At 31.1% G+C, this 26,245-nt stretch overlaps 1 long non-coding RNA gene across 3 annotated transcripts in view; it reads right to left on the bottom strand.

Moving 5' to 3' along the window:
• Nucleotides 1-21,401: 21,401 nt before the first annotated feature.
• The window catches only part of LOC143241672 (uncharacterized), a 32,614-nt gene continuing 27,770 nt past the window's right edge, over nt 21,402-26,245 (bottom strand). For all 3 annotated transcript variants that reach the window (XR_013022253.1, XR_013022252.1, XR_013022251.1), the window contains exons 2-3: nt 22,995-23,103; nt 21,402-22,576 (exon numbers count right to left, since the gene is read on the bottom strand). This is a non-coding gene — a long non-coding RNA (uncharacterized LOC143241672). The remainder of the gene's footprint in view (nt 22,577-22,994; nt 23,104-26,245) is intronic.

Below are 26,245 nucleotides of genomic sequence, written 5' to 3'. Positions count from 1 at the left end.
GTTTTAACAAAGAATAATCATTAAAACTGTTGTATCAACAATAAACTAAACATTAGTCTTCCCGGTGAAAGTTTTAACAAAGGAATAATCATCAAAACTGTTGTATAACAATAAACTAAACATAAGACTTTCCGGTAAAAGTTTTAACAAAGAAATAAATGTCAAAACTGTTGTATAAACAATAAACTAAACAATAGTCTTCCCGTGAAAGTTTTAACAAAGGAATAATCATCAAAACTGTTGTATCAACAAAAAACTAAACATTAGTCTTCCCGGTGAAAGTTATAACAAAGAAATAATCATCAAAACTGTTGTATCAAAATAAACTAAACATTAGTCTTCCCGGTAAAAGTTTTAACAAAGAAATAAATGTCAAAAATGTTGTATGAACAATAAACTAAACCTAAGAAATATGGTGAAAGTTTTAACAAAGGAATAAATGTCAAATCTGTTGTATAAACAATAAACTAAACGTAAGACTTTCAGGGAAAGTTTTAACAAAGGAATAATCATCAAGATTCTTGTATCAACAAAAAAAACTAAATGTAAGACTATCCAGTGAAAACTGTTGTATCAACAATAAACTAAACGTAAGATTTTCTGGTGAAAGATTTAACAAAGGAATAATCATCAAAACTGTCGTATCAACAATAAACTAAACATAAGACAGTCCGGTGAAAGTTTTAACAAAGGAATAATCATCAAAACTGTTCTATCAACAATAAACTAAAAATTAGTCTTCCCGGTAAAAGTTTTAACAAAGGAATAAATGTCAAATCTGTTGTATCAACAATAAACAAAAATTAAGACTTCCGGAGAATGTTTTAACAAAGAAATACTCATCAAAACTCTTGTATAAACAATAAACTAAACGGAAGAGTTTCCGGTGAAAGTTTTAACAAAAAAATATTATCAAAACTGTCATATAAATAATAAACTAAACGTAAGACTTTCCGTTGAAAGTTTTAACAAATGAATAATCATCAAAACTTTTGTATGAACAATAAACTAAATATGAGTCTTCACGGTGAAAGTTTTAACAAAGGAATAAATGTCAAAACTGTTCTATCAAAAATAAACTAATGTAAGACTTTCCGATGAAAGTTTTAACAGAGGAATAAATGTCAAAACTGATGTATCAACAATAAACTAAACGTAAGACTTTCCGGTGAAAGTGTTAACAAAGGAATAATCATCAAAACTGTTACATCAACAATAAACTAAACATTAGTCTTCCCGGTGAAAGTTTTATCAAAGGAATAATAATCAAACAGTTGTATAAACAATAAACTAAACATTAGTTTTCCCGGTGAAAGTTTTAACAAAGGAATAATCATCAAAACTGTTACATCAACAATAAACTACACATTAGTCTTCCCGGTGAAAGTTTTTCCAAAGGAATAATCATTAAAACTGTTGTATCAACAATAAACTAAACATTAGTCTTCCCGGTGAAAGTTTTAACAAAGAAATAATCATCAAATATGTTGTATCAACAATAAACTAAACATTAGTCTTCCCGGTGAAAGTTTTAACAAAGGAATAATCATCAAAACTGTTGTATAAACAATAAACTAAACGTAAGACTTTCCGGAGAAAGTTTTATCAAAAAAATAATCATCAAAACTCTTGTATCAACAATAAACTACACATTAGTCTTCCCGGTGAAAGTTTTTGCAAAGGAATAATCATTACAACTGTTGTATCAACAATAAACTAAATATTAGTCTTCCAGGTGAAAGTTTTAACAAAGGAATAATCATCAAAACTGTTGTATCAACAATAAACTAAACATTAGTCTTCCACGTAAAAATTTAACAAAAGAATAATCATCAAAACTGATGTATCAACATTAAACTAAACATTAGTCTTCCCGGTGAAAATTTTAACAAAGGAATAATAATCAAAATTGTTGTATAAACAATAAACTAAACATTAGTCTTTCCGGTGAAAGTTATAACAAAGGAATAATCATCAAAACTGTTGTATCAACAATAAACTAAACATTAGTCTTCCCGGTGAAAATTTTAACAAAGGAATAATAATCAAAATTGTTGTATAAACAATAAACTAAACATAAGACTTTCCGGTGAAAGTTTTAACAAAGGAATAATCATCAAAACAGTTGTATCAACAATAAACTAAACATTAGACTTCCCGGTGAAAGTTTTAACAAAGGAATAAATCAAAACTGTTGTATCAACAATAAACTAAACGTAAGACTTTCCGGTGAAAGTTTTAACAAAGAAATAATCATCAAAACTGTTGTATCAACAATAAACTAAACATTAGTCTTCCGGTGAAAGTTTTAACAAAGGAATAATCATCAAAACTGTTGTATCAACAATAAACTAAACATTAGTCTTCCCGGTGAAAGTTTTATCAAAGGAATAATCATAACTGTCATATAAACAATAAACTAAACGTAAGACTTTCCGGTGAAAGTTTTAACAAATGAATAACCATCAAAACTTTTGTATGAACAATAAACTAAACATCAGTTTTCCCAGTGAAAGTTTTAACAAAAGAATAATCATCAAAACAGTTGTATAAACAATAAACTAAACATTAGTCTTCCCGGTAAAAAATTTAACAAAAGAATAATCATCAAAACTGATGTATCAACATTAAACTAAACATTAGTCTTCCCGGTGAAAATTTTAACAAAGAAATAAATTTCAAATTTGTTGTATCAACAATAAACTAAACATAAGACTTTCCGGTGAAAGTTTTAACAAAGGAATAAATCAAATCTGTTGTATCAACAATAAACTAAACATTAAGACTTTCCGGTGAAAGTTTTAACAAAGGAATAATCATCAAAACTGTTGTATCAACAATAAACTACACATTAGTCTTCCCGGTGAAAGTTTTATCAAAGGAATAATCATCAAAACTGTTGTATAAACAATAAACTAAACATAAGACTTTCCGGTGAAAGTTTTATCAAAGGAATAATCATCAAAACTCTTGTATCAACAATAAACTACACATTAGTCTTCCCGGTGAAAGTTTTAACAAAGGAATAATCATCAAAACTGTTGTATCAACAATAAACTACACATTAGTCTTCCCGGTGAAAGTTTTAGCAAAGGAATAATCATCAAAACTGTTGTATCAACAATAAACTAAACATTAGTCTTCCGGTGAAAGTTTTAACAAAGGAATAATCATCAAAACTGTTGTATAAACAATAAACTAAACGTAAGACTTTCCGGAGAAAGTTTTATCAAAGGAATAATCATCAAAACTCTTGTATCAACAATAAACTACACATTAGTCTTCCCGGTGAAAGTTTTAGCAAAGGAATAATCATTACAACTGTTGTATCAACAATAAACTAAATATTAGTCTTCCAGGTGAAAGTTATACCAAAGGAATAATCATCAAAACAGTTGTATAAACAATAAACTAAACATTAGTCTCCCACATAAAAATTTAACAAAAGAATAATCATCAAAACTGATGTATCAACAATAAACTAAACATTAGTCTTCCCGGTGAAAGTTTTATCAAAGGAATAATCATCAAAACTGTTGTATAAACAATAAACTAAACGTAAGACTTTCCGGAGAAAGTTTTATCAAAGGAATAATCATCAAAACTCTTGTATCAACAATAAACAAAACGTAAGATTTCCGGAGAAAGTTTTATCAAAGGAATAATCATAAAAACTTTTGTATCAACAATAAACTACACATTAGTCTTCCCGGTGAAAGTTTTAACAAAGGAATAATCATCAAATATGTTGTATCAACAATAAACTAAACATTAGTCTTCCCAATGAAAAATTGAACAAAGGAATAATCATCAAAACTCTTGTATCAACAATAAACTAAATATTAGGCTTCCAGGTGCAAGTAATAACAAAGGAATAATCATCAAAACAGTTATATAAACAATAAACTAAACATTAGTCTTCCCGGTAAAAGTTTTAACAAAGAAATAAATGTCAAAACTGTTGTATGAACAAGAAACTAAACATTAGTATTCCCAGTAAAAGTTTTAACAAAGAAATAAATGTCAAATTTCTTGCATTAACCAGAAAATAAACGTAAGACTTTCCGGTGAAAATTTCAACACAGGAATAAATGCAAATCTGTTGTATCGACAATAAAGTAAACGCAAGACTTTACGGTGAAAGTTTTAACAAAGGAATAATCATTAAAACAGTTGTATCAACAATAAACTAACCATTAGACTTCAAGGGAAAAGTTTTAACAGAGGAATAAATGCAAATTTGTTGTATCAACAATAAAGTAAACGTAAGACTTTCCGGTGAAAATTTTGACAAAGAAATAAATGTCAAAACTGTTGTATCAAACAAAAAACTAAACATCAGTCTTCCAGGTGAAAGTTATAACATAGGAATAATCATTAAAACTGTTGTACCAACAATAAACTAAACATTAGTCTTCCCGGTGAAAGTTTTAACAAAGGAATAATCATCAAAACTGTTGTATAACAGTAAACTAAACATAAAACTTTCCGGTAAAAGTTTTAACAAAGAAATAAATGTCAAAAGTGTTGTATAAACAATAAACTAAACAATAGTATTCACCGTAAAAAATTTAACAAAGGAATAATCATCAAAACTGTTGTATCAACAAAAAACTAAACATTAGTCTTCCCGGTGAAAGTTATAACAAAGAAATAATCATCAAAACTGTTGTATCAAAATAAACTAAACATTAGTCTTCCCGGTAAAAGTTTTAACAAAGAAATAAATGTCAAAAATGTTGTATGAACAAGAAACTAAACCTAAGAAATCATGGTGAAAGTTTTAACATAGGAATAAATGTCAAATCTGTTGTATAAACAATAAACTAAACGTAAGACTTTCAGGGAAAGTTTTAACAAAGGAATAATCATCAAGATTCTTGTATCAACAAAAAACTAAATGTAAGACTATCCGGTGAAAACTGTTGTATCAACATTAAACTAAACGTAAGATTTTCTGGTGAAAGATTTAACAAAGGAATAATCATAAAAAGTGTCGTACCAACAATAAACTAAACATAAAACAGTCCGGTGAAAGTTTTAACAAACGAATAATCATCAAAACTGTTCTATCAACAATAAACTAAAAATTAGTCTTCCCGGTAAAAGTTTTAACAAAGGAATAAATGTCAAATCTGTTGTATCAACAATAAACAAAAATTAAGACTTCCGGAGAATGTTTTAACAAAGAAATAATCATCAAAACTGTTGTATAAACAATAAACTAAACATTAGTCTTACCGGTGAAAGTTTTAACAAAGGAATAATCATCAAAACTGTTGTATAAACAATAAACTAAACGTAAGACTTTCCGGAGAAAGTTTTATCAAAGGAATAATCATCAAAACTCTTGTATCAACAATAAACAAAACGTAAGATTTCCGGTGAAAGTTTTAACAAACGAATAATCATCAAAACTGTTCTATCAACAATAAACTAAAAATTAGTCTTCCCGGTAAAAGTTTTAACAAAGGAATAAATGTCAAAACTGTTGTATCAACAATAAACTAAACATTAAGACTTCCGGAGAATGTTTTAACAAAGAAATAATCATCAAAACTGATGTATAACAATAAACTAAACATTAGTCTTACCGGTGAAAGTTTTATCAAAGGAATAATCATCAAAACTGTTGTATAAACAATAAACTAAACGGAAGAGTTTCCGGTGAAAGTTTTAACAAAAAAATATTATCAAAACTGTCATATCAATAATAAACTAAACATAAGACTTTCCGGTGAAAGTTTTAACAAATGAATAATCATCAAAACTTTTGTATCAACAATAAACTAAACATTAGTCTTCCCGGTGAAAGTTTTAACAAAGGAATAATCATCAAAACTGTTGTATCAACAATAAACTAAACATTAGTCTTCCCGGTGAAAGTTTTAACAAAGGAATAATCATCAAAACTGTTGTATCAACAATAAACTAAACGTAAGACTTTCCGGTGAAAGTGTTAACAAAGGAATAATCATCAAAACTGTTATATCAACAATAAACTAAACATTAGTCTTCCCGGTGAAAGTTTTAACAAAGGAATAATCATCAAACAGTTGTATAAACAATAAACTAAACATTAGTCTTCCCGGTGAAAGTTTTAACAAAGGAATAATCATCAAAACTGTTGTATCAACAATAAACTAAACATTAGTCTTCCCGGTGAAAGTTTTAACAAAGGAATAATCATTAAAACTGTTGTATCAACAATAAACTAAACATTAGTCTTCCCGGTGAAAGTTTTAACAAAGAAATAATCATCAAATATGTTGTATCAACAATAAACTAAACATTAGTCTTCCCGGTAAAAATTTAACAAAGGAATAATCATCAAAACTGATGTATCAACATTAAACTAAACATTAGTCTTCCCGGTGAAAATTTTAACAAAGGAATAATAATCAAAATTGTTGTATCAACAATAAACTAAACATTAGTCTTTCCGGTGAAAGTTATAACAAAGGAATAATCATTAAAACTGTTGTATCAACAATAAACTAAACATTAGTCTTCCAGGTGAAAGTTTTATCAAAGGAATAATCATCAAAACTGTTGTATAAACAATAAACTAAACGTAAGACTTTCCGGAGAACGTTTTATCAAAGGAATAATCATCAAAACTCTTGTATCAACAATAAACTACACATTAGTCTTCCCGGTGAAAGTTTTAACAAAGGAATAATCATCAAATATGTTGTATCAACAATAAACTAAACATTAGTCTTCCCGGTGAAAGTTTTATCAAAGGAATAATCACCAAAACTGTCATATAAATAATAAACTAAACGTAAGACTTTCCGTTGAAAGTTTTAACAAATGAATAACCGTCAAAACTTTTCTATGAAGAATAAACTACACATCAGTTTTCCCAGTGAAAGTTTTAACAAAAGAATAATCATCAAAACAGTTATATAAACAATAAACTAAACATTAGTCTTCCCGGTAAAAAATTTAACAAACGAATAATCATCAAAACTGTTGTATTAACAATAAACTAAACATTAGTCTTCCCGGTAAAAGTTTTAACAAAGAAATAAATGTCAAAACTGTTGTATCAACAATACACTAAACATTAGTCTTCCCGGTGAAAGTTTTAACAAAGGAATAATCCACAAAACTGTTGTATGAACAAGAAACTAAACATTAGTATTCCCAGTAAAAGTTTTAACAAAGAAATAAATTTCAAATTTGTTGCATCAACCAGAAACTAAACGTAAGACTTTCCGGTGAAAATTTCAACACAGGAATAAATGCAAATCTGTCGTATCAACAATAAAGTAAACGTAAGACTTTCCGGTGAAAGTTTCAACAAAGGAATAAATGTCAAAACTGTTGTATCAACAATAAACTAAACATAAGACTTTACGGTGAAAGTTTTAACAAGAGAATAATCATTAAAACAGTTGTATCAACAATATACTAAACATTAGACTTCAAGGGAAAAGTTTTAACAGAGGAATAAATGCAAATTTGTTGTATCAACAATAAAGTAAACGTAAGACTTTCCGTTGAAAGTTTTGACAAAGAAATAAATGTCAAAACTGTTGTATCAAACAAAAAACTAAACATGAGTCTTCCCGGTGAAAGTTTTAACAAAGGAATAATCATCAAAACTGTTGTATCAACAATAAACTACACATTAGTCTTCCCGGTGAAAGTTTTAGCAAAAGAATAATCATTACAACTGTTGTATAAACAATAAACTAAATATTAGTCTTCCAGGTGAAAGTTATACCAAAGGAATAATCATCAAAACAGTTGAATAAACAATAAACTAAACATTAGTCTTCCACGTAAAAATTTAACAAAAGAATAATCATCAAAACTGATGTATTAACATTAAACTAAACATTAATCTTTCCGGAGAAAGTTTTATCAAAGGAATAATCATCAAAACTCTTGTATCAACAATAAACTACACATTAGTTTTCCCGGTGAAAGTTTTAACAAAGGAATAATCATCAAATATGTTGTATCAACAATAAACTAAACATTAGTCTTCCCGGTGAAAGTTTTATCAAAGGAATAATCATCAAAACTGTCTTATAAATAATAAACTAAACGTAAGACTTTCCGTTGAAAGTTTTAACAAATGAATAACCGTCAAAACTTTTCTATGAAGGATAAACTACACATCAGTTTTCCCGGTGAAAGTTTTAACAAATGAATAATCATCAAAACTGTTGTATCAACAATACACTAAACATTAGTCTTCCAGGTTAAAGTTATAACAAAAGAATAATCATCAAAACAGTTATATAAACAATAAACTAAACATTAGTCTTCCCGGTAAAAAATTGAACAAAGGAATAATCATCAAAACTCTTGTATCAACAATAAACTAAACATTAGTCTTCCCGGTAAAAGTTTTAACAAAGAAATAATCATCAAAACTGTTGTATCAACAATAAACTAAACATTAGTCTTCCCGGTGAAAGTTTTAACAAAGGAATAATCCACAAAACTGTTATATGAACAAGAAACTAAACATTAGTATTCCCAGTAATAGTTTTAACAAAGAAATAAATTTCAAATTTGTTGCATCAACCAGAAACTAAACGTAAGACTTTCCGATGAAAATTTCAACACAGGAATAAATGCAAATCTATCGTATCAACAATAAAGTAAACGTAAGACTTTCCGGTGAAAGTTTCAACAAAGGAATAAATGTCAAAACTGTTGTATCAACAATGAACTAAACATAAGACTTTACGGTGAAAGTTTTAACAAGAGAATAATCATCAAAACAGTTGTATCAACAATAAACTAAACATTAGACTTCAAGGAAAAGTTTTAACAGAGGAATAAATGCAAATTTGTTGTATCAACAATAAACTAAACGTAAGACTTTCCGTTGAAAGTTTTAACAAAGAAATAAATGTCAAAACTGTTGTATCAAACAAAAAACTAAACATGAGTCTTCCCGGTGAAAGTTTTAACAAAGGAATAATCATCAGAACTGTTGTATCAACAATAAACTACACATTAGTCTTCCCGTTAAAGTTTTGCAAAAAGAATAATCATTACAACTGTTGTATAAACAATAAACTAAACATTAGTCTTCCAGGTGAAAGTTTTAACAAAGGAATAATCATCAAAACAGTTGTATAAACAATAAACTAAACATTAGTCTCCCACGTAAAAATTTAACAAAAGAATAATCATCAAAACTGATGTATTAACAATAAACTAAACATTAATCTTTCCGGAGAAAGTTTTATCAAAGGAATAATCATCAAAACTCTTGTATCAACAATAAACTAAACATTAGTCTTCCCGGTGAAAGTTTTAACAAAGAAATAATCATCAAATATGTTGTATCAACAATAAACTAAACATTAGTCTTCCCGGTGAAAGTTTTATCAAAGGAATAATCATCAAAACTGTCTTATAAATAATAAACTAAACGTAAGACTTTCCGTTGAAAGTTTTAACAAATGAATAACCGTCAAAACTTTTCTATGAAGGATAAACTACACATCAGTTTTCCCGGTGAAAGTTTTAACAAATGAATAATCATCAAAACTGTTGTATCAACAATACACTAAACATTAGTCTTCCAGGTTAAAGTTATAACAAAAGAATAATCATCAAAACAGTTATATAAACAATAAACTAAACATTAGTCTTCCCGGTAAAAAATTGAACAAAGGAATAATCATCAAAACTGTTGTATCAACAATAAACTAAACATTAGTCTTCCAGGTGAAAGTTTTAACAAAGGAATAATCATCAAAACAGTTATATAAACAATAAACTAAACATTAGTCTTCCCGGTGAAAGTTTTAACAAAGGAATAATCATCAAAACTGTTGTATTAACAATAAACTAAACATTAGTCTTCCCGGTGAAAGTTTTAACAAAGAAATAATCATCAAATATGTTGTATCAACAATAAACTAAACATTAGTCTTCCCGGTGAAAGTTTTATCAAAGGAATAATCATCAAAACTGTTGTATAAACAATAAACTAAACGTAAGACTTTCCGGAGAAAGTTCTATCAAAGAAATAATCATCAAAACTCTTGTATCAACAATAAACTACACATTAGTCTTCCCGGTGAAAGTTATACCAAAGGAATAATCATCAAAACAGTTGTATAAACAATAAACTAAATATTAGTCTTCCACGTAAAAATTTAACAAAAGAATAATCATCAAAACTGATGTATCAACATTAAACTAAACATTAGTCTTCCCGGTGAAAGTTATAACAAAGGAATAATCATTAAAACTGTTGTATCAACAATAAACTAAACATTAGTCTTCCCGGTGAAAGTTTTATCAAAGGAATAATCATCAAAACTGTTGTATAAACAATAAACTAAACGTAAGACTTTCCGGAGAAAGTTTTATCAAAGGAATAATCATCAAAACTCTTGTATCAACAATAAACTAAACATTAGTCTTCCCGGTGAAAGTTTTAACAAAGGAATAATCATCAAATATGTTGTATCAACAATAAACTAAACATTAGTCTTCCCGGTGAAAGTTTTATCAAAGGAATAATCACCAAAACTGTCATATAAATAATAAACTAAACGTAAGACTTTCCGTTGAAAGTTTTAACAAATGAATAACCGTCAAAACTTTTCTATGAAGAATAAACTACACATCAGTTTTCCCAGTGAAAGTTTTAACAAAAGAATAATCATCAAAACAGTTATATAAACAATAAACTAAACATTAGTCTTCCCGGTAAAAAATTTAACAAACGAATAATCATCAAAACTGTTGTATTAACAATAAACTAAACATTAGTCTTCCCGGTAAAAGTTTTAACAAAGAAATAAATGTCAAAACTGTTGTATCAACAATACACTAAACATTAGTCTTCCCGGTGAAAGTTTTAACAAAGGAATAATCCACAAAACTGTTATATGAACAAGAAACTAAACATTAGTATTCCCAATAAAAGTTTTAACAAAGAAATAAATTTCAAATTTGTTGCATCAACCAGAAACTAAACGTAAGACTTTCCGGTGAAAATTTCAACACAGGAATAAATGCAAATCTGTCGTATCAACAATAAAGTAAACGTAAGACTTTCCGGTGAAAGTTTCAACAAAGGAATAAATGTCAAAACTGTTGTATCAACAATGAACTAAACATAAGACTTTACGGTGAAAGTTTTAACAAGAGAATAATCATTAAAACAGTTGTATCAACAATATACTAAACATTAGACTTCAAGGGAAAAGTTTTAACAGAGGAATAAATGCAAATTTGTTGTATCAACAATAAAGTAAACGTAAGACTTTCCGTTGAAAGTTTTGACAAAGAAATAAATGTCAAAACTGTTGTATCAAACAAAAAACTAAACATGAGTCTTCCCGGTGAAAGTTTTAACAAAGGAATAATCATCAGAACTGTTGTATCAACAATAAACTACACATTAGTCTTCCCGGTTAAAGTTTTTGCAAAAGAATAATCATTACAACTGTTGTATAAACAATAAACTAAATATTACTCTTCCAGGTGAAAGTTATACCAAAGGAATAATCATCAAAACAGTTGAATAAACAATAAACTAAACATTAGTTTTCCACGTAAAAATTTAACAAAAGAATAATCATCAAAACTGATGTATTAACATTAAACTAAACATTAATCTTTCCGGAGAAAGTTTTATCAAAGGAATAATCATCAAAACTCTTGTATCAACAATAAACTACACATTAGTCTTCCCGGTGAAAGTTTTAACAAAGAAATAATCATCAAATATGTTGTATCAACAATAAACTAAACATTAGTCTTCCCGGTGAAAGTTTTATCAAAGGAATAATCATCAAAACTGTCTTATAAATAATAAACTAAACGTAAGACTTTCCGTTGAAAGTTTTAACAAATGAATAACCGTCAAAACTTTTCTATGAAGGATAAACTACACATCAGTTTTCCCGGTGAAAGTTTTAACAAATGAATAATCATCAAAACTGTTGTATCAACAATACACTAAACATTAGTCTTCCAGGTTAAAGTTATAACAAAAGAATAATCATCAAAACAGTTATATAAACAATAAACTAAACATTAGTCTTCCCGGTAAAAAATTGAACAAAGGAATAATCATCAAAACTCTTGTATCAACAATAAACTAAACATTAGTATTCCCGGTAAAAAATTTAACAAACGAATAATCATCAAAACTGTAGTATTAACAATAAACTAAACATTAGTCTTCCCGGTAAAAGTTTTAACAAAGAAATAAATGTCAAAACTGTTGTATCAACAATACACTAAACATTAATTTTCCCGGTGAAAGTTTTAACACAGGAATAATCATCAAAACTGTTGTATAACAGTAAACTAAACATAAAACTTTCCGGTAAAAGTTTTAACAAAGAAATAAATGTCAAAATTGTTGTATAAACAATAAACTAAACGTAAGATTTTCTGGTGAAAGATTTAACAAAGGAATAATCATCAAAAGTTTCGTACCAACAATAAACTAAACATAAGACATTCCGGTGATAGTGTTAACAAAGGAATAATCATCAAAACTGTTGTATCAACAATAAACTAAACATTAGTCTTCCCGGTGAAAGTTATAACAAAGAAATAATCATCGAAACTGTTGTATCAAAATAAACTAAACATTAGTCTTCCCGGTAAAAGTTTTAACAAAGAAATAAATGTCAAAAATGTTGTATGAAAAAGAAACTAAACCTAAGAAATTCCTGTGAAAGTTTTAACATAGGAATAAATGTCAAATATGTTGTATGAACAATAAACTAAACGTAAGACTTTCAGGGAAAGTTTTAACAAAGAAATAATCATCAAGATTGTTGTATCAACAATAAACTAAACGTAAGATTTTCTGGTGAAAGATTTAACAAAGGAATAATCATCAAAAGTTTCGTACCAACAATAAACTAAACATAAGACATTCCGGTGATAGTGTTAACAAAGGAATAATCATCAAAACTGTTACATCAACAATAAACTACACATTAGTCTTCAAGGTGAAAGTTTTTGCAAAGGAATAATCATCAAATATGTTGTATCAACAATAATCTAAACATTAGTCTTCCCGGTGAAAGTTTTATCAAAGGAATAATCATCAAAACTGTTGTATAAACAATAAACTAAACGTAAGACTTTCCGGAGAAAGTTTTATCAAAGGAATAATCATCAAAACTCTTGTATCAACAATAAACTACATATTAGTCTTCGCGGTGAAAGTTTTATCAAAGGAATAATCATCAAAACTGTCATATAAATAATAAACTAAACGTAAGACTTTCCGTTTAAAATTTTAACAAATGAATAACCGTCAAAACTTTTCTATGAAGGATAAACTACACATCAGTTTTCCCGGGGAAAGATTTAACAAAGGAATAAATGTCAAAACTGTTGTATCAACAAACAATAAACTAAACATTAGTCTTCCCTGTAAAAAATTTAACAAAAGAATAATCATCAAAACTGATGTATCAACAATAAACAAAACATTAGTCTTCCCGTTGAAAGTTATAACAAAGGAATAATCATCAAAACAGTTGTATATACAATAAACTAAACATTAGTCTTCCAGAAGAAAGTTATAAAAAAGGTATAATCATCAAAACAGTTGTATAAACAATAAACTAAACATCAGTTTTCCCGGTGAAAGTTTTAACAAAGAAATAATCATCAAAACTGTTGTATAAACAATAAATTAAACGTAAGACTTTTCGGTAAAAGTTTTAACAAAAGAATAACTATCAAAACTGTTGTATCAACAATAAACTAAACATTATTCTTCCAGGTGATAGTTATAAAAAAATTAATAAATGTCAAAACTGTTGTATCAACAATAAACAAAAGTAAGACTTTTCGGAGAAAGTTTTAACAAAGAAATAATCATCAAAACAGTTGTATAAACAATAAACTAAACATTAGTTTTCCCGGTGAAAGTTTTAACAAAGGAATAATCATCAAAACTGATGTATCAACATTAAACTAAACATTAGTCTTCCCGGTTAAAGTTTTATCAAAGGAATAATCATCAAAATTCTTGTATCAACAATAAACTAAACATTAGTCTTCCAGGTGAAAGTTATAACAAAGGAATTATCATCAAAACAGTTGTTTTAACAATAAACTAAACAGTAGTTTTCCCGGTAAAAAATTTAACAAAGGAATAATCATCAAAACTGTTGTATCACCAATAAATTCAATGTTAGATACTTTAATATATATTTATGAAACAAGTTAAAAAGTAGTTATAAAATATAAGAACATACTTGGAGTATGTAATATCGCCATCTATTGAGAAAACACAACGGAAGTGTCATATTCAACAATTCTTACTTATTAACAAAGGAACAACGTATAGGACTACATTGATGTTGTTTTAGTCTTATTACACAGCAGCATAACGTGCCTGAAAAGATATTGTATTAATAATGTGTCCCGAACAGGTAGGTTCTTTTACTTTTCATAAAAGCACAAATATACGGCATCCCCAAACCTCATAAACCAGATTGTCCATTACGACCAATAATGTCCACATATGAATCGTTTAATTACAATCTTGGTAAATACATAGCATGGGCATTCTCCAAATATGTAACATCAGCCAGCTAATTCATGAAAGAGTCTTTTAATTTCAAGTCTAATCTAATGCAACTTGATCATAAAGCCTTAATGGCCAGTTTCGATGTTATATGTAAAGAGTTACAGACGTTCTAACCCAACTATAGACATTCCCAGCAACCAATTAGCAACCCTTATAGAATTCACCTCGATAAAGACAGACTTCATGTTCAACAACCACAACTATACACAAACAAATGGCCTAAGCATTGGCAACCCAGTATCACCAGTTCTAGCCAATATTTTTATGACACAAGTTGAAACACAAGCAATTATCACAGCATTACATCCACCACTATACTGGTACAGATATGTAGATGACACCGTTGCGGGATTCAAATCTACAGAACAAATACTTAATTTTTTTAATCACATTAACTTTATACATCCCAACATTAACTTCATATGTGAACAGGAAAAAAGCAATCAAATATCATTTCTTAATCTCAAAATTACAAGAACCGACACACAATTCAAAACAGAAATCCACCGAAAATCACCCATACTGGACTATACATTCCTTGGGACTCAGCACATGAAACAAAACAAAAACTCAACATACTAAGAAACCAAATAAACACAGCCATAAAACTATGCTCACCAGATAAAATTAACGATGAATTAGACAAAATAAAACATTACTACATCAACATCAATAAGTTTCCTTCACAAACCGTAGAAAACATTATACGCACACACCTAGACAGAAAGCAAAATCAACCAACTTAAGTAAATATATCTCACGAATGAAAAAATTACGAAACCATTTACTGCTGCATACCATATATTCTTGACATCAGTAGACAAATAACCAACATTTGGCAAAACTAGTAACAAAATATGACATTCCATTTAGTACCAAATTTATTCAAAAACGAGGCACAAAACTGAGGTCTATACAATGTAAAAACTACACTGACAAACACCACACCAACATTATTTATAAAATACAATGTGATAACTGCCACGACTTCTATATTGGAAAAACAAGTAGAAAAATGGAAACCAGATTCAAAGAACATAAAAATTCACCTTCACACGTTTTCGAACACTGCAAGTCAAATAAACACAACAAAACCATAGAAAACACTCAAATACTAAATAAAGAAACAAACATAAACAAACGCAAAATTAAAGAAGCCTTACTTATACAACTTAAACCCAAAATAAACCACTATAAAGGAACGTCTTTATACCTATATTAATATAATAAAATAAATAAAATTATATATTCAAACATGTAACACCGCCCTCTACATTCCGACACTCAGTTACACAACCCCTTCCAAACATTTAGTCAGCTTCCGGTCAGTTACCTCTTTCTTTGTGAACATGACAATGACCGAAGAAGGTCGAAACGTTGTTCGCTCTTCTATATAAAATATTTTCTCAACCCAAACGAGCCGTTTTTGCATATAAATTTCTCAACAAGTGGGTTTTCTCGACATCACTGAGAATATCTAGTTACACAAACTACTGTTTCATGAACAGAATATCCAGTTACACAAACTACTGTTTCATGAACAGAATATCTAGTTACACAAACTACTGTTTCATGAACAGAATATCTAATTACATAAACTACTGTTTCATGAACAGAATATCTAGTTACATAAACTACTGTTTCATAAACACCATATCTAATTACATAAACTACTGTTTCATGAACAGAATATCTAGTTACATAAACTACTGTTTCATAAACACCATATCTAGTTACACAAACTATTGTTTCATGAAGAGAATATCTAGTTACATAAGCTATTGTTTCATGAACACAATATCTAGTTACACAAACTACTGTTTCATGAACACAATATATTTATTTACCTATGTACTGAGAAGCCGCATGACTCGATGTAAGGATATCCATACCATCTTTATCCATGTCCAGAGAGATCACATGACTTGATGCAAGCATATATGTACCATCTTTATCTATGTCCAGAGAGACCACATGACTCAATGTAAGGATATCCATATCATCTTTATCCATGTCCAGAGATCACATGACATGATGTAAGTATATACAGTCATGTCAAAAAGTTAAAACACCCTATTAAAGCCTGTGTATTTTTGTAACATTTTTGGATATACAGATATATATTTAATCTCAATTTTAACAATACTGAGAGATTATAGAAATATAACTAAACAATTAAAATTGAAGAAAAGACTTTTCAAGATCTTCTGTAAATGTAATTCTACAAAAATGCATATTCTAACTGAAAAAAAAGTTAGGACACTCCCACATTTATTCCCACTTAAAATGGCTCAACTCACACACAGGTGTATCACATCAGGTGCACATGATTAGAAGATAGTTACTCAGCATTTTAAATGAGGCTTCCCTATTTAAACCTCAGACATTTAGTTTGGTGTGCTCCTGACTGTTGAAGTGAGAGTGAGCACCATGGTGAGAGCAAAATAGCTGTCTGAGGCCTTCAGAAAGAAAACTGTAGCACCTTATGAGTCTGGTAAGGGATTTGAAAAATCCCAAAAGATTTTGTAATCAGCCATTCCACTGTCCAAAAGATAGTCAACAAGTGGAGGGCTTTCAAAACAACTGTCAACATGCCCAGGTCTGGTCGTCCAAGCAAGTTCACCCCGACAGCAGACCGCAAGATGCTAACATGTCATCACGGAACCTACAGCAGGCTCTGGCTACTGTTGATGTAAAAGTGCATGCCTCTACAATCAGAAAAAGACTGCAGAAGTTTAACTTGCATGGGAGGTGTGCAAGTTGGAAATCTTTGCTAAGAGAAACATCAAGGCCAGACTGAAGTTTGCCAAAGAGAATGTAGACAAATACCAGGACTTCTGGGATAATGTTCTTTGGACAGATGATTCCAAAATTCAATTATTTGGACACCAGAACAGAGGACATGTTTGGCATAAACCAAATACAGCAATCCAGGAAAAGAACCTCATACAAACTGTGAAGTATGGAGGTGAAAGTGTCATGGTTGGGGCTGCTTTGCTGCAGCAGGACCTGGACAGTTCACAATCATAGAATCCACCACGAATTCTACTGTGTATCAGAGAGTGCTTGAGGATCATGTGAGACCATCTGTAGAAACATTAAACCTGAAGCAAAACTGGACCATGCAACACGAGAATGACCCAAAACATACCAGTAAATCCACCAAGGACTGGCTGAAAACTAGAAATGGAGAGTCCTGGAATGGCCGAGCCAAAGCCCAGATCTTAATCCCATTGAGATGCTGTGGGATGACTTGAAACGAGCTGTACATGCAAGAAACCCCTCAAACATCTCACAGCCGACAGAATTCTGCATTGAGGAGTGTGGCAAACTTTCTTCAGGCCGATGTCAGAGACTGTTAGATGGCTACAAGAAGCGTCTCACTGCAGTTATTTCACCCAAAGGAGGTAACACTAGCTATTAGGGGGTAGGGTGTCCTCACTTTTTCCTCAGTTCAAATATGCATTTTTGTAGCATGACATTTACAGAAGTTCTTGAAAAGTCTTTTCTTCAGTTTTAATTGTTTAGTTATATTCCTATAATCTCTCAGTACCCTTGAAATTGTGATTAAATATCTATATATCCAAAAATGTTACAAAAATACACAGGCTTTCATAGGGTGTCCTAACTTTTTCACATGACTGTATGTACCATCTTTATCTATGTCCAGAAAGACCACATGACTTGACGTAAAGATACCCGTACCACCTTTATCCATGTCCAGAGACACCACATGACTTGATGTAAGTATATATGTACCATCTTTATCCATATCCTGAGAGACTACATGATTTGATGTAAGGATATCCATACCATCTTTATACATTTCCTGAGCCTCCACGATAGAGAGATATTCGTACCATCTTTATCCATGTCCTGAGAAACCACATGATTGATGTAGAGATACTCTTTATCTGTTTAACCTTGAACGCTTCGGCTAGATTTGGGAAAAGCTGAAAATGAGTAGTTACTTGAGATTGAACTGTCCGGTAATATCTTATTTTGGTGGGTGTGGCCATAAACTAAAGCGTACATGAGCCACGTGAGAACTTGTTGTTCATGTGTGTAACACACTTTTGAACAGTTTAACATGTCGAACAAGACAGATCAGATATAAATGTTGGTTAACTTCTGTCGCTGGTATTGAGCTGGTATTGGTATTCCCGAATTGCTTCAAATATTTAGTTCACAAAAAAATAACAATATTAGTTACTGACTGAATACTTACTGTAAATGTTGAGTGTCTTACTGAGTGCTGACTCTACAAGATGAGTGTCTTACTTAGTGCTGACTGTACAAGTTGAGAGCTTTATCAAGTGCTGACTGTACAAGTTGTGTGTCTTATTAAACGGTAACTGCATACATTCAGGGTTCAGTGTCTTACTTCGTGTATAACTTTATAACAGTGCCAGCGTATTGATTTGTTTATCCTACCGACAGATTAAACTTTGCACGAGACAGGTTTTCCTTAACAGCAAAAATAGAATACGTCACTAAAGAAATACCAAAGAACAAAAACTCTCAAGCGAAATTGTTTAACTCTTTGGCTCTGTCATAATTCACTATAAAACTAAAATTAGAGTCCTTGTTTAACCCTAAATCTCTGATAGAAACTACCGGAAGACTAATAAGAAACTACTGACTGAGTGAATTAGGTGTGACAGCATATGTAATACATTCTGTAATAATGAAGGAACTGGGTATTAAAATACTACTGTAAGATCTAAAAAACACACCGAACGTTTATATTAAAAAACGTTGCTTTTATCTAACTGCTTTTCACTTTTAACTAAATGTACATGTCCAGCATAGCCAGGTGGTTAAGGAACTCAACTCGTAACCCGAGGGTCGCAGGTTCGAATCCCCGTCACACCAAACATGTTCGCCCTTTCAACTGTGGGGGCGTTATAATGTGACGGTCAATCCCACTATTCGTTGGTAAAAGAGTAGCCCAAGAGTTGGCGGTGGGTGGTGCTGACTAGCTGCCTCCCCTCTAGTATTTCACTGCTAAATTAAAGTCAGCTAGCGCAGATAGTCTTCGTGTAGCTTTGCGCGAAATTCAAAATAAATCGAACCAGTAAATGTACGGGTGTGTGAACATGGCCTTAAGGTTCAAATATATAATCAAACACTGTACAGAAACCTATAAATAAACGCATACACGTTTAGGATATCTGATGTTATGTACGAGGTTTTCTTACGTCATACAACAACGTATGCCAAACGTAATCCTTACAGAACGTTTTAGTACTTTTCTTTATCTGAAGGCCCGAGGTGTGTCTATAGCTGGAAGTCAGCTACACTGACGCTTTTGTAGGTAATTTTTGTGTTTTTTCTATTTATACACATAAATACAGATATATATTCAGGCATCAGTGAAACTCGTGTTTTGTTAACTACATCCATCGAGTACTTCATCCAAGTGAAACATCCAAAACGACTTAAAATTTCTGTCTCCTAACATAGATATTTAATGTGTTTCGAAATGTCCCTTTGTATACATACTTAATGTGTTTCTTAACTGTTACTAGCGCAGATAGCATTTGAATAGCTTTGCGAGAAATTCAAAAACAAAAAAAAATCAAATTAACTGTTGCCTTGCACAGATATTCAATATGCTTCCGAAATCTCTTTGTACCTAAGCCTAACGTAATTTTTACATGTCCCATTCTCACTGATATGTAATGTATTTCCAAAATGTCTCCTGGAAGATGTACTTAAACGTGTTTCTAAGATGTCTCCGTGCACTGATACTTAATGTGTTTCCTAAGTGTCTCCTTGTACAGACATTTAATACGTTTCAGAAACGTACATGTTTTTAAACATTGTTTGGTTTTAAAAGATGTACTTCGGTACAATCTGTACATGTTTCTAAACACAATTTTGTTTTACTCTACCAACTACATGATTAATAATTCACGTTTATCTTTCTTTAAGAAATGACCTTTCATGTTTTCCTCATGTCACTAACTTCTTACCACCAAATTGTGACGTCACAGTGTTGTCCGATATAAACATGGTAGGAGATTGTCAGTGTAAACAAAGAAAATAAACCTGATATTTCTTTGTAAAAGTAGGTAATAATTTAACTATCAAAAATTCTGTCAGTTATTAGTTGCACAATACAGTGATTTCAAATCCTGATGACTCTTGTTTGAACACTCAGTGATCAGCGATTTGTTTAATTTCGCGCAAAGCTACTCCAGGGCTATCTGCGCAGGCCGTCCCTAATTAAGCAGTGTAAGACTCGAGGGAAGGCAGCTAGTCAACACCACCAAACGCCAACTCTTGGGCTACTCTTTTACCAACGAATAGTGGGATTGACCGTCACATAATAACGCCCCCGCGGTTGAAAGGGCGAGCATGTTTGGAGCGATGGAAATTCGAGCCCGCAACCCTTGAATTCGAGTCGAGCTCCTTAATACACCAGGCCATGTTGGGCCCTGATGGTTGGGCCAGATAATTAATGTAGCGATTTTTAGCAATAAATATGAAACCTTCTTCTCTTTACTCATGTACAAAAACAACTATAAAACATAAAGCTTCTCTTTACTCATGTACAAAAACAACTATACAACATCAAACTTTCTCTTTACTCATGTACAAAAACAACTATACAACATCAAACTTTCTCTTTACTCATGTACAAAAACAACTATAAAACATAAAGCTTCTCTTTACTCATGTACAAAAACAACTATAAAACATAAAGCTTCTCTTTACTCATGTACAAAAACAGCTATACAACATCAAACTTTCTCTTTACTCATGTACAAAAACAGCTATACAACATCAAACTTTCTCTTTACTCATGTACAAAAACAACTATACAACATCAAACTTTCTCTTTACCCATGTACAAAAACAACTATACAACATCAAACTTTCTCTTTACCCATGTACAAAAACAACTATAAAACATAAACCTTCTCTTTACTCATGTACAAAAACAACTATAAAACATAAAGCTTCTCTTTACTCATGTACAAAAACAACTATAAAACATAAAGCTTCTCTTTACTCATGTACAAAAACAACTATAAAACATAAAGCTTCTCTTTGCTCGTGTACAAAAAAACAACTATACAACATCAGGCTTTCTCTTTACTCATGTACAAAAACAGCTATACAACATCAAACTTTCTCTTTACTCATGTACAAAAAACAACTATACAACATCAAACTTTCTCTTTGCCCATGTACAAAACAACTATATACAACATCAAACTTTCTTTTTGCCATGTACAAAAACAACTATAAAACATAAACCTTCTCTTTACTCATGTACAAAAACAACTATAAAACATCAAACTTTCTCTTTACTCATGTACAAAAACAACTATAAAACATCAAACTTTCTCTTTACTCATGTACAAAAACAACTATAAAACATCAAACTTTCTCTTTACTCATGTACAAAAACAACTATAAAACATCGAACTTTCTCTTTACTCATGTACAAAAACAACTATAAAACATCGAACTTTCTCTTTACTCATGTACAAAAACAACTATAAAACATCGAACTTTCTCTTTACTCATGTAAAACAACAACTATAAAACATAAAGCTTCTCTTTACTCATGTACAAAAACAACTATAAAACATCAAACTTTCTCTTTACCCATGTACAAAAACAACTATAAAACATCAAACTTTCTCTTTACTCATGTACAAAAACAACTATAAAACATCGAACTTTCTCTTTACTCATGTACAAAAACAACTATAAAACATCGAACTTTCTCTTTACTCATGTACAAAAACAACTATAAAACATAAAGCTTCTCTTTACTCATGTACAAAAACAACTATAAAACATCAAACTTTCTCTTTACCCATGTACAAAAACAACTATAAAACATAAACCTTCTCTTTACTCATGTACAAAAACAACTATAAAACATAAACCTTCTCTTTACTCATGTACAAAAACAACTGTAAAACACCAAGCCTTCTTCTCTTTACCTATGTATAAAAACATCTGTAAAACACCAAGCCTTCTTCTCTTTACCTATGTATAAAAACAACTATAAATCCTCAAACCATCTCTTTAGTGATGTATAAAAACAACTGTAAAACACCAAACCTTCTCTTTAGTGATGTATAACAACTACTATAAAATATCAAACCTTCTCTTTACTCATGTACAAAAACAACTATAAAACATCAAACTTTCTCTTTACTCATGTACAAAAACAACTATAAAACATAAACCTTCTCTTTACTCATGTACAAAAACAACTATAAAACATCAAACTTTCTCTTTATTGATGTATAACAACAGCTATAAAACATCAAACGTCCTTCTCTTTACTGAGGTATAAAAACAACTGTAAAACATCAAGCCTTCTCTTTAGTGATGTATAAAAACAACTGTAAGACATCAAACCTTCTTCTCTTTAGAGATGTATAAAAATAACACAACTTACCACATCCATTACTTGTAATGCTTGCTGGTTATCTTTTCTTCTCACAGTTAACGAACCTTGTGTAAACACTTCGTCTTAGCTGTCGCAGCCGATCGACCTTTAGGATTTCCTGAGAACAGAATATATTTCACTACATCAGTAACAACAATGTTCACATAGAAATCTGCGCTTGCAAGTTAGCTCTATGCTCTCACAACATTTGTGCACTTATCAAACGATGTATGGTGTTTTACCAACACAACAAATAACTCGATGTCTTGTTACCATGATACGACAGTGATTTCCGTTTCTTAATGTCACACTTTATAGAGCCCAAGGCTCGAGCTAGTTTTCTCGACACAGTCGAACAGAAAAACAAGTTTTGTGCAGAGAACTGGAGGGAATCTAACAGTTACTGCAGCAACACTCGTTCATGTTGTCTCCCAAATCAAACTTCTCTAAAGCCATCGTTTATTAAAATTGAACACTACACCAAACGGTAGACTTATGTTTAGATTGCGGCTGTAGTAAGGACGAGACCGAACGCTCTATGTGCGCGTGTGGTGTTGGAACTTTCCAATGAAACACTGATAAAGATATACTCGGGATAAAATTTCCGCCAATACGTGTCCTGTGCCAATACAACAAGTTTCGCGGTTAAGTGAGGGCGGGAACAACGGTCGCAAAACACCTGTATGACCTACAAAACGTTATCCAATCAGAGACTGCTTAGAAATGCTACCAGCTCCGCCTATCGGACACGAAACAGTTGGAAAACAGCACGAATTCCGAATTCCGTGACAGTATCCTGCGGTGACGTCCGTATTCTTGATCCGTATACAGAAAACAAACTGGGCGACAAATAATGATCTTGGTCACATAATGACACTGTAGACAAAATGAAACTGTTGGTACGACACCTATAATCACAGATAATCGTATTAGAACTTGCTTTTCTCGGATAGTTGTGATAAAACTACGAAATATTTCGCTCCTTCTGAGCTAAGCTTGAGGTTAAGCGGATATTCAAAGTTTACAATCTTTAAATTAACTAGATACAAAAACAAGTATTTTTCATGACACGCGTTTGTTTAATATCTTTCAAAGTCGCACCAAAGGTTCGAACTAGTTTACTTCACACACGTGGATTGTTCAGAGAAACGAAACAAATGGACCAGCAGGCTGGTGTCATCACTTTGTTTTTTATGTTATTTGTACATCTAGATTCTTTTAATTCAGTTCAATCCCGAGTAGAAGTTTCTTTATTTTAGGTTCGGATCTATTCACTTGTGTGTAAGTTGTTTCTTCAAGTAAAACTGTGAAGTTTCTTAGATGTTTAGTACATGCTTCAAGATAAACTGAGTTTCTAATCTTGTTAATTGAAATTTGAGGAACAATCTGGAATATTCTTACACTAAAGGTTTCTGATTTTAAAACCCTTTGTTAGAAACTATAAAATTAGGTTCTTTAAGTCAAGGTTCATTTATATTCAGTAATTATTGTGTCAAATTACAATCTAAAGATTCCGGTATGTCACACTACGGAACAAAACAGTCCGGTATCTCAGACTGTGGAACAAAGACTCTGGAGTGTTAAAATTCGGAACAAAGAAGTCTGGTGAGTCAGTCTATGGAACAAAGAATCCAATGTGTCAGGATACGGAACACAGAGTTCAGAATTTCATACTACGGAACCAAAAAGAGGCGGCTTTTCTGTCCACGAAACAAATATTGCGAGACAGAGGGTTCGGTGCTCGAAATGTGAATACACTCCACAGTTTGGGCGCATTATAAAAGTGACAGTCAATCTTGCTATTGGACTGAAAGCCCTTGTGACCTTTGGCATATTGATTGACTGGTCACTAGGTCAAAACGTCCAGTACGTTGTATACTGTTTATGTCATTCTGGGCAATGTGAGTGAAAGTTCTAAGCACCTAAGGTGCTAAATACGTCACGCATGAAACACCAAAAGTTAAATTATTTTTATCTTACCTGTTTCACCAATTATCATGTTAAAAAGTGGCATTAACTGTGGATATCATTACTATAAAAACACTTCCAAATAAATTACAGGATGCTGTAATTATAAGACATTTTATTGTTGCTATCGCCATCTAGTGGTGAAATGTGTCTTAGCCTGCACTTGTCCTATACGAAATTTACTTTAATTGTTGTATATATTTTTAATATTATACCTTAATACTAATGCAATAATATTCAACACACGATAAGCTTATTGTAAAGTGCAATATGTAAGAGTAAAACAAACAAAGTGTGAATGTAGAGATATGTAGAAATGTTCAACTCTATACATACATACATACACGAAACGTAAGTAGAAACCTTTCAAATATGTACACTTAACATATACTAGTAATGTATTCAAGATATGAGGAACATAGTACATATACAGTGTATATTTGTATCTTGAGACAAAGGAATAGCAGTATGTCTGATAGTTTGAAGTTTCCATAAAACTTTATTCTGTGTGATATATATATATATATAAAGACTTTACATAAACCACCCAGACCTACAAGTACCTATACAGACTTTACATAAACCACCCAGACCTACAAGTACCTATACAGACTTTACATAAACCACCCAGTCCTACAAGTACCTATACAGACTTTACATAAACCACCCAGTCCTACAAGTACCTATACAGACTTTACATAAACCACCCAGTCCTACAAGTACCAATACAGACTTTACATAAACCACCCAGTCCTACAAGTACCTATACAGACTTTACATAAACCACCCAGTCCTACAAGTACCTATACAGACTTTACATAAACCACCCAGTCCTACAAGTACCTATACAGACTTTACATAAACCACCCAGTCCTACAAGTACCTATACAGACTTTACATAAACCACCCAGACCTACAAGTACCTATACAGACTTTACATAAACCACCCAGACCTACAAGTACCTATACAGACTTTACATAAACCACCCAGTACTACAAGTACCTATACAGACCTTACATAAACCACCCAGTACTACAAGTACCTATACAGACCTTACATAAACCACCCAGTCCTACAAGTACCTATACAGACTTTACATAAACCACCCAGTCCTGCAAGTACCTATACAGACTTTACATAAACCACCCAGACCTACAAGTACCTATACAGACTTTACATAAATCACCCAGTCCTACAAGTACCTATACAGACTTTACATAAATCACCCAGTCCTACAAGTACCTATACAGACTTTACATAAATCACCCAGTCCTACAAGTACCTATACAGA

This window comes from Tachypleus tridentatus, unplaced genomic scaffold (assembly GCF_004210375.1).
Source record: "Tachypleus tridentatus isolate NWPU-2018 unplaced genomic scaffold, ASM421037v1 Hic_cluster_1, whole genome shotgun sequence".
Taxonomy (NCBI): domain Eukaryota; kingdom Metazoa; phylum Arthropoda; class Merostomata; order Xiphosura; family Limulidae; genus Tachypleus; species Tachypleus tridentatus.
Note: the sequence above shows the minus strand (reverse complement) of the source record. Positions and strands in the feature narration are given on the sequence as shown.